This window comes from Harpia harpyja, chromosome 8, assembly GCF_026419915.1.
Source record: "Harpia harpyja isolate bHarHar1 chromosome 8, bHarHar1 primary haplotype, whole genome shotgun sequence".
Taxonomy (NCBI): domain Eukaryota; kingdom Metazoa; phylum Chordata; class Aves; order Accipitriformes; family Accipitridae; genus Harpia; species Harpia harpyja.
This window is the reverse complement of record NC_068947.1, coordinates 51890937-51901643: the sequence shown is the minus strand read 5'-3', so window position 1 is coordinate 51901643 and position 10707 is coordinate 51890937.

Below are 10707 nucleotides of genomic sequence, written 5' to 3'. Positions count from 1 at the left end.
GCAGAGTTCCCGTTAGCGGCTGAGTGCTGTGGAGGGTGGTTGTCCTGCTTTATAGTTCAAATTGCCAGGGTTGCCTGTGAGACGTCAGGCACTGCACTGCAACAAAGCCTGAAGTGAACAAGAAAGGCTCTGAGACCTACCGGAGAAGATGCTTGTGCTCCTCCTCACCAGAGGAACACTTTGAGACACTGACAGCACAGCGACCCTACCAATAACGCAGGATCTTCATAGCACCGTCTCTGTGCTTGGATGCCAGGGAAAACGTCCAGAACGGCCTTTTGTCTCGGCTCTTTGGACACGTGCCACAGTGATGGATGCTTTTGGAGTCTGGGATGGGGCTTTGCTTGTGCCTGAACCTGCAGCCACTTGGAGCTTGCAGCTTCCCCATCTCATGTAGCTCACGAGTGCCAGTTAATACTCCTCATCCTGCACCAAACCTGCATCAAATCCAGCTCAAGTTCATTCCCCAAATAGCTTGGGGAGTGATTCCCAGGCTACAGTTTTGAAGAGAGAGATGGTCAAGGAAAGTCAGCATCTCTTTCTTATATTTTGTTGCTCCCACTGCTTCTCGGAAGGGGGAAGTGGAAGAAAGAAAAAAAAAAAAAGCCTGAGCATCCATAAAAGGGGTCAAATTACAGAAAGAGAGATTCCACTTGTCTCTACACACAACTACTGCATGGAAGCTTGGTAAGGTACAATATCCTTGTTTTGGCTGGCTGGTGGATTTTATTCAGCTGTTGACAAAAGAACCAGTTTAAAGAAGATGATAACAGAAAGACTTGAAGACCAACTTTAACGTCAGACATTGTTCCTATGTGCAGCTCTGGGGGGGTTTCTTAATGCCATCCTTGTTTCTACTTCAAGTTTAGGTGACTGCATCTGTCAGCAAACATATCAGGTGTTGCTGGAGAGAGAGAAACATGTCTGGGAATGGCACACCTTGTAGGGCTCGGTCCCTCTCAGCTTGTCCCACTTTATCCTCCATGGCATCACGGTTTTTGAAGAGGATGGGTAATGAAGAATCACAGCCTCCAGCAGATTTTGGATGGACCCCATCCAGCTCTGGCATCCCAGTCACCTGCCCCATCAGCAATTCTGGTGAAACCCCTTACAGCCTGGGCAATAAGCCAGTGTGGAGGGCAGGTACGGTAATTGTAAGGGGAAGCGGGCAGAGCATGTAGGAATTAGGAAGAGGTACAGCACAGACCTTGGGAGCACCTTGCCCTTTTTTACATCAAGAGGTTTCTATCTGGTTCGCTAACTTCCCCCCCCCCCAAAAAAGTGTAGGATTTGTTAACCAAAGACTTCAAAACAGATGAGTCTTCATTCATTTGGTTCGGTCTCTGTGACATTACCAAGGAGTCTGGAAAGGGAGTGGATGAGGATGTTCATTCATGGAGTTGTTCGTAGCAAAGGGCTGTTCATTTTAACCTACACTTTAACGGTCTAAACCAAAATGTTTTTCTCTGCTTTTTTTTTCCCTGAGTAGATTAAATGTTCAGGCTGAAGCCATATTTAAAAAGAAAAAAAAAAAAATTATAAAGAATCAGGTGTAGGCAGACAGCCAGAATGGAAAATTTCAACTCCAATCGTAAAAGTTATAAGCAACTGAACGGTTTACAGCGGGAATGCCCAGACAGCCTAATTCCAGCTCTGCTGGTAACTTTCTCCTTGCAAAAATCTGCAGCTTGAACTCGCCACTCTGGGATCAGTCACATCGCTGTCCCTAGCAGCTTCAGAATAAGGCAGGAATACAGCACTTGCTTTGCCGTAGGTCATGCCTTCTCAGAAGCTTTTGTCCGAATTGTGAGGCAGATGGAGAAATGAGGCCTGATAGCTGGAAACAGCTACTTCACACACAAAGCCTGCAATATTTCTTTGGAAAGAGAGAAGGGCAAACCTGAAACCTGGAGTTTGTCAAATGATGGTTGGTCTGTTAGCAGTGTCACCAGTGTAAATCATTTAAAAACAGTCTCGTTACACCTCTAAAAACGGCTAATGTGGACATGTTCAAGCCTCACCTAAGATGGACCATTTTCAAGTGGTATAATTACATTTGGTGAGTTCTTAAAGTAAAGGATGAGGCACCTGTTCACTTAGTGCAATCAAACTGAGAGCCCGCGGGCTGGCGTGGCTCGCTGCCCGGGACACTAACGCCCCTCCTGTGCCCGCTTGCAGCTCGCAAGCGCTGAGCGGCGGCTATTGCCCCCGCAGAAATATGGCTCCTGCTCCCCGGGGCAGCAGCCCAGCCGTAGCCGTTGCCCCGTTTCTCCGTGAAAGGTGCAAGAGGGGGAAGGCTGCACGGCACGGGAGCTGCTGTGGGGGCTGAGGAGGACGGGAGGAGAGGAAGGAGGGCATGCAGGGGAGAGGAGGACACGGCTGCTGGCAGAGCAGGCAGGCCCTGAAAAACGGGATGCCCCGCTGGGGTCCAAGCACGGCCGCTGAGGTCGGACCGGCTTCCTTAGCTCAGACCTCCTCCTGCAGCCGTCGCGCCGTGGAGTGCTGGACTTCGCGCTGGAGCAGGTAGCGAGCATGCACATCTGCTCTGTCGCCACAGCCGGTAGAGGAGCAACTTCTACTGCGGTGGGTCAGTAGAGGACAGCCAGGGGACAGGAGCACCCAAACCACGACGGATTTTCCCTGAGTGTGTGCCCAAACCACAGATCTATCCAATTAAAACCAGGCTTGGAGCAGTTAACGTTCCTCCTCTGCATTAGGCGTTCTCGATGTTTTACTAAACAGATGTAACCTTGATCTAAACACGTCACGTGCAGATGGTGCAGTACGGACCATACGTTACAAACTAAAGCTCTGTGTTAGCTCAGCCTGACGTGACCTCACTCGGCCCTTCAGTTACTCTCTGTGTGAAAGAAGCAAAAGATAGCTCTCTTCCAGAGAATGCAGATTTGACACCTACTTAGCGGGTGCCCAGGTGCACAGAAACGTGAAAAACAGCGAGCGGGAAGGATTGTCGAACGGACTCAGTGCTCCCAGGCTCCGAGCCCAGAGCTCCTTCTCCAATCCCGTGGAGCGCTGTGTGCGTCCGCTTGCTTGCTTGTTTCTAACCGACGCCAGAAGATCATCCGCGAATAAAATGTATGACAGGCAGAAGAAAACGCGCGGCACTTTGCAGGCTGCATCCTCCGCCGCCTTGCGCTCCCCTGCAGACGCTTTCCCCGTTAACAGATCTGCCACAGGGGGACTCCCTGTAAAACACGGAGTTTGCAAAGGGGGCTCCTGCATCCGCCACCGGAAAGCCACCAGACAAAGGGACCACACCTCGCCAGTACTGCCAGTGACGGTGACCGGCGCCGGGGCTGCCGGTGGGCGCGCGGCCGTAGGAGTGCACCCGGTAGACCCCTTCTCCGGTTTCACCGGGACGAGGCCGGGGGGAGAGCCTGCGGCGGCGGGTTTCTCGCTGGGAAAACAGAACCCTTCCCGCCTTTCCTCGCAGCGGTGTCCAAACTTGCTGCCGCTGCTGCTCTGAAACCTCATCCCGGTGCGTTTTCCGTGGGGATCTGACTGAACGGACGCGGGCACCTTCGCTGCGTCCCACCCTACGTAGCGGCAAAGAAACACCTCGCTACCTTGCCGCCGCGTGTTACTGTTTCCCAGCCCGCCTAGATACTTCGAATCCACAAAGTCTATTATTGTGGAGCCTCCATTCACAGGGTGTGAGAAATTATGGGGTTTTGGTTCTTTTCTGCACGCAAACCTTTTCCATGTTGTCATTTCGGCTTTGGGGGTTTGCACTTTCTATTCCTCCCTTAGATATTGGGTCGCTTTTGCTGGCTTTAACAAGAAGTAAATGTTGCAAGCGCGGAGCCGTACTTATGAACATGTCCAGTATGAGTACGTCCAGTAAAACCACAGAGCAGCCCAGAAACGCTACCACGAGCCCGTAATAAACATTAAGGAGAACGGGGACACAAAAGCAGCGATGGGGCTGAAAGCAAAACCCGAAGACGACACGTTCATTAGTAAAATAGGCTCATGCGAGCGGAGGGCAAGATGCGGAGTTATCTTCCGCAGCAGACGCGCGATAACGCAGATGCGAGCGGATAGCAAAGCTTTCTGGCGAGCCGACCCAAACGCGGCACGGGGCGGCGGTGGGCGAGGAGCGGGAGGCCTTCCGGCCGGCAGCACGTCACCCGGCAAACTAGGTCAGGGCTCGACGGTCACGAAGGGCCGTGCCAACGCCGCCCCGGCGCCCCACGGCAGCGGTGGGCTCCGTCCGGACCGGGCGCGGGCAGGCGACCACCTCGCCGTTGAGCGGGAGCTACGCTCCGGCTTTGTGCTTTTCTGCTGACTCGAGGGGTGGCTGCGGGGGGGACGGACGGCCGGGCAGCGGACACCGAGGGCCCAGCGGGGAAGGCACCAGGGCGAGGGGCCCAGCGTGGGACGGTGGCACCCCGGGCGAGGCTCCCGGGAGGGCGTGGGGCTGAGGCGGGCAGCCCCGGGGAGCTGAGGGCGGCAGCGGGCCCGAGGACCAGGCAGGGCCGCCTGCAGGCCAGGTGAGGGTGAAGGCAGCCCAGAGCCGGGCGGCGACGCCGGGGTAGAGGCGGCCCCGGTGGCGGCGGCGGCGGGGGGGGGCCCGGCCGGGCGGGAGCCGAGCCGAGCCGAGCCGAGCCGGGTCCGGCCCACGGGGTCAGGCTTCAGCCGCGGCTATTATGGGATGGGGAGGCCCGGGGGTGGAGGGCGGGGGGGGTGGGGGGGAAGAGTGGAGAGGGGGAGGGCAAGCGTTGGGTATTATGGGATGGCGAGGCCTTCTGCGGCGGGGGAGGGCGAGCCGCGACTATTATGGGATGGCGAGGCCTCCCGCGACCGGAGGGGGGCAGGTGGGTGGCGGGGAGTATTATGGGATGGCAGGCCCTCCTGCCGCCGGGGGAGTATTATGGGATGAGGATGCCCCATAAGGGGCGGGGGGGGGGGGGGGGGGGGAGCGGGCGGCTATTATGGGATGGCAGGGCCCGCCGCAGCCCGGGCGTGAGGGGAGGAGTATTATGGGATGGCACCATTCCCAGCGTGTGTGACCGGGGCGGCTATTATGGGATGCCTCAGTACCTACGGCGGGGCTGCCTGCCTGGGAAATATTATGGGATGCGGCGGACCGAGGGAGGGGAGGGGAGTTATTATGGGATGTCGGTGCAGCCCCGGGGCGGGTTGGCGGGAGGGCTGCAGCCCCTGTCAGGATTCCTGGCGGTGCCCGCTGGGACACACACACACCACACACACACCCCCCCCCCCGCTCCTCCACGTCCCGCCGCTCGCCCGGAGCCTCCTGGCGGTGTCCCCGTCCCACCCGCCCCGGGGCCCCCCGGCCCGGCTCTCGCCCTCCCCGCCTTCGCTGTCTCTCAGCAGTCATAACCAATAAAGCCGGCAAGGGTATTCTGGGATGGCTGCTCCACGGCGCGGGGATGGGGGGTGGTTGCTATGGAGCGTTTCCCGTGGGTGGCTATTATGGGATGGAGTCGCCTTTGTGAACTATTATGGGATGCGGCCGGCTCGGCAGGGTGGGGCTGCCCAGGAGGGCTGCCGGGGGCCTCGGCCCCGGCGCTCCTCAGGGGAGGGAGAGGGCAGGGGCACGGCGGAGGGCGGCGGGAGGGTGGAAATGCCGGGACGCACCAGGCACAGGCAGAGGGGGGGCCATGGCTGCCAGCCTCACGCGGGTTTTACCGAAACCCTCGGCCGGGTCCCCGGGGGGGTGAGGCCGCCGTCGGGCGCTCCCGCCTCCGGGAGCCTGCGGGCTTCGGCTTGCTCGCAGAGCAAATTCTGTTCGCTGCGGAGTTGAGGAAGGGGGGAAGAAAACACGCAGCCCTTCAGGCTGGCGGCTCCGGAGCACCCCAATGACTTGCAGCAAGGAAGGCGCTTAAACATTGGTCACAAATGGTATCTTTTTTTAAGAAAAAAACTTGCGGTGCCAGTCCGAGTGTTGCAAAGCCAGGAGCTGGCAACTTCACATTCAAGAAAGGTGCACGTGCGTGGCACAAAGCAAGACCCGTCCCCGAGTAGTTCACCTCAGAGCAGGACCTGATACGTGATCGCTGGTTTCTGCGCTGAGGGCACAGCCCCAAAGTTACCTGGCTGGTTGTTGCCTGTTACGGGACAAGAGGAAAAACCCCCTCCGGACACGCGCGGCTCTAGCAGCTTTGCAAACTTCTGGCTGGTTTTGAGCTGAAGGTGACTCAGTAGGTATCACCATTGAGATTTGAGTCTCGGACGTCCTTCTCCTCTCGAGCAAACCCCAGTCCGTCAGCTCTGCTCAGCAGCAGTGGGGTTCGCACCCAACCGAATGGGGTATACACGACCTCTGGGCTAGTTCGCACTGTTCCCTGTAGCACAGTTGTTGCTGGGTGCAACGCTGGAAACGCCTCTCCCAGAGCCAGCTGGAGGTAGGAGATGAAGGAGAATTCTGTCCCAGCCTGTTTTTTCAGTATTTCTGCTAACCGAGCTCAAGAGGAGATGTGTTTCAGCGTTAGTGATTTTTGCCAGCACGCACCAGCTTTAATACAGGATGCAAAAACAGGTATCACAGAATTGCAATCCAGGCAGCTCGAACCAGTAAGCCGTTATTGCAGTCCCCTTGAGACCACTTGCTTCTTCTCTGACTGGATACAACTGTTCGTTTCATGACGAGGGGAGCAGGGCATCTCTATCCAAGGCACTTTAGGGAAATGGGAACCTAAAACTGATAACTACTAAGCATCCTTAACTTTTGAGTATCGCTTCCAGCTTTCGTTATTCATTATACACAAAATTCTAGTTAAAAGACTGGCAGTGTTGCAAAGGCAAATTTTTACGATTGCAAAATAATATTTGTTTCTTACATCTTACTAAGTGCCTCCATCTTCAGAAAAAAAGGTGAAGATAAACATGGAAAATTCGAATCTGAGTGTCTGATATCTGGCAAAGTTCTGAGTAACTGAAAACAGACTTGTGACGGAAAATATCGAGTAACCTTAGCTATAGGTGTCAGTACCAAGTACGTCTGTGATGTTTTTTAAAGCAAGCAAACTAGCGAAGCCTACAGAGATAGAGATCAACAGTTCAGGTTTACAGGGGGCTGTGCAGTCCCCAATCTTCTCTATCTCTCCCCTCGCCTCAGTTCGCCGCCGCTAGCACTGCCTCATGCACCCTGCACGTCTGGCTGACGCGGTGTGGCTCTGGCTGCACGGCCGCGCCATTCACCCTGCCCCCTCCTTCTGCTGGCCAAACAGGAGACGAGGCTCATGACGAGTGCCGAGCGAAGTCTGAACTGCTGTTCTTCTAACGGGAAGTAGATGCAGAGTCATGCTGGCATATGGGCAGTCCACACCTAGGTGGCTGTTAGAGAGACTGGATCCTCCATTGGCACTAGAATGTTCTCAAAAAAGAAGCACGCGTCGCCTGTTCAGTGGTTCTTGATCTTGTTCTGGTCGTATACTCCCAAACTCTCTGCGTGCAAGTCTCTCTCTGCCTCTTGTTCCCGTGGCATTTGTTTGCTGCAGGAGCGGCTTCTCTGACGTGACAGGAGGGGCTCTTGTCTCTTCTCCGCAAGATGAGGAGACTGTTTCTTGTGTCATTTTCTTCCATGTCTGACACCAAAGCAAAGATACTTCCATTGTGCTAAACAAGTAAGTTCAGGCTTCTCTGTGAAAAAACAAACAAACAAAAATAGAAAGGGGGGGGGGGAATAGAAGGGAGGGGGACACGATGAAGAAGGCAACAATGAAAATGGATCATTATATTTCCTTAGCTTGCCATGGAAACTTTGCAGAAATCTGGAAGTGGAGAAGAGTATCTCAGCCAGAGGAAAGAGCTTTGTAGTGTTGGGGAAGACTTGCAGAATTCAGGACAATTGCTTTGGGGACACAGGATTCTCACAAGATAGTTTAAAATGGGGGCGGGGGGGTGAAGAGATACAGACTGTGGGACAATAACCGAGTATTGAGTGAAAGTTTGGACCAGTTTCTTACTAATTTCAAAGTAAAAGTTACTTATCTGGGAGTTTGATACCCCTCCCCTCTCAAAATGGTCTAGGGCAAAATTCTCCGCCTTACCAAAGAAAAACAAAAGGCAAGACTTCTCAGAAATCCTGACATCTTCAAGGTTACTTGGCAGAAGCCGAAAGACCTCAGCTCAGAGTCACGGCAAGCATCAATACGATCAGGAGAGCCCACGGGGCTGCTGAATAGGAAGCACAAGGGTTAAGTCCATTCACATTAGCTGAAGATGGTCACAGCGAGGTTAAGGGAGGAAATGAAATGTACCTGCAGCCTTTGAGGAACAGCATCACATTTATGGGTACATCAGATGTTACCGGTTTTACACAGATACTTAAAGACATTTTTCACGTTACTAGTTGTACGTAACCTGGCAAAACGGATATTACAGTCAGGCTAGAGCAACCCTCACTCAGAGGAAGAGCAAAAATGAAGAAGAGTAAAACAGAAGTACACCTGTATTCCAGAACCCAAATGAAGCAGTACAGTGGCAGCATCGCAACATCCAGCATCTAAACCCGTTAACACCTCTGCTTTGCTATTGGACACGAAAGGAGCTAACAAAAAATAACCTGAGAAACCATAAACTGACCTTCAAGATCACGTTGTCTGCAGCACCAGCAAGTCATGCTTATAGTCTGTTATCTGTGTCCTACACACGAACGGTTCACGCTAGCCTGGAAAGTCTCCCTTCTTTCCAAAATGCTCTGGAGCCCCTTCCCCATCCCACCCCCTTGCCTCCCACACTGGGCAGCGCTGAAATACCCTGGACGGAGGTTTCTGGCCTCCATCCATGCCGGAGTGAAAACAGCAAAGGAGTACCAGGGTGAAACAATGTCATAATTTGCTCTTCTTGTTACCTTGGAGAAATGTATTTCTTTTGAAAGTGAAACCGAGAAAGGGCTGTGGGCCTGATAAAAGCCTGGCCAGGGAAGGCTGCCCGCGAGGTGGAGGAAGGTGGAGTGGGACTCTCTCCTGGGTCCCCAGGCTGGGACCTGAACCCTGAGTGACTCGGACCATGCACGAAACTACAGAAATAATTGAGAGGCCGCGCCGGCATGGTGCTGTGGGGATGCAGAGCCCACTTCACCCCGTCGTCCTCAGCAGCAGAGCTGGGCAGGGGTGCGTGGAGGGTCCCCTGGTTAGTTTGGATTTCCCGAACACGGGTGCAGCGCCGAAGCGAGGGGGACGTTGCAGGCATTTTCCCCAACGGAGGTGCGCTGTGGGGTTGTTCGAGGCATTGGCACCCGTCAGCAGGTAGGGAGGGTTGTATTACGCACATCTTGCTGTAATCGTTTCCAAGCCAAGTGCTATCAACTCAGAAGACTCAGTTAAACCAGGTAAGTAATCAAACCACAGTAAGGTAGGGCAACTTCCAGGTTTAAAGCAGCCAAACAGCTGGAAATCTATCTCGTGGTGTCATCCTCGAAGGAAAACATTCAGAAGCCTCATTTTTTTAAAATCCGTTTAATCTACATGGTCCTCACAAACACTAAAACCACCTTAATCGTAATCGCTTATATCCTGCACGGATGTTTTTTAGCGTGAAAATTAAGGCTGCTGCCGACTGAGAAACTTCAAGTTACAAAGAAAAGGGAGTCATGATAAAAACGTGTTCGGGTGTCGTACAGAGAAAGATTTCAGGGAAGCAGCGGCTCATTGGGAAGCTTGGCGCTTTAGTGACCGAGGCTCTGGGGTTAACGCTGCCTAACCGGTAGCGAATAGCCCTCTCCAGATCATAACCCTGCCGGCAAGAGCGTTAGGGAGCACCTGTAGAGACAGCCCCAGTTACTAACTCCCTTTGCGGGGTCTTCGCCCGTGTCGTACCTCTCACCATGCCACCAAACCACCGGAAAAAAAGAGGTCCATGCGGAGTCCGGCAGCAACCGGTTGGGGCCGGGCTGCTCAGCATGGGAATTTGGCGCGGCTGTCTGCCTGGCTCCTCTTAGAGAGGATTACGGCTCTCAGCGCACAAAAGAGGGAATGAAAAGTCCTGCGGGGGTCCGCGTGAGTTTGGCGGTGGCGTTACCCACCGAACGTTTTCCATAGCGCTGGATATTCCGTTATGCTTGATCTGTGCGGAGGACGGATAGTGTCTGTGGAATAGTAGCGTGGGTCTTTCCTCCCGCTTTTCCTCCGTGGAGCTGAGGTAGATGATAGCGTCGTCATCATTCAGGCGAAGGTATACAGGCAGGGATAGCGCCCGCGTGCGTAGGGGGTGTGGTGGGAGGGTTAGGGGGGTTTCTGTATGTGCAGGAAGGTGAATAACACAACAGCGTTTCGGGACGTACGGTCTTTGCTGGCAAGGCGGGAAGGACGTGCGCAGGAGGGGCGGCTCGTGCTGTGGAGGGGATCCACGCGTATTTGGCGTGGCAGGACCGCACTGGAGCACGCGGCGGTGACGGGCACGCGGGCGAGATGGCGGAGCTTGGCGGTGTCTCGGCAGAGAGGTGCTGGTGCGAGGAGGTGGGCGGTCGGGGGCTGCACGTGCAGGTAGGGGCGATTTCGCCAATAGTCCGATACGCTCCGGCAGGCGGCAGAGGCGATGGGATGGTGTTATGGAATACCCGCGTGCCCGGCGTATGCGCGGACATAGTTTTGGTGTGGTTTGGCAGACAAAGCACGGATCGTGTTACAGGATCTGTAACGGCCTGTTGCAGTCTGTAACGGTAAAATCCTCCACCCGTGTTCCGGGATGTTTGGCTGCGGCGGGATGAAACGTGCA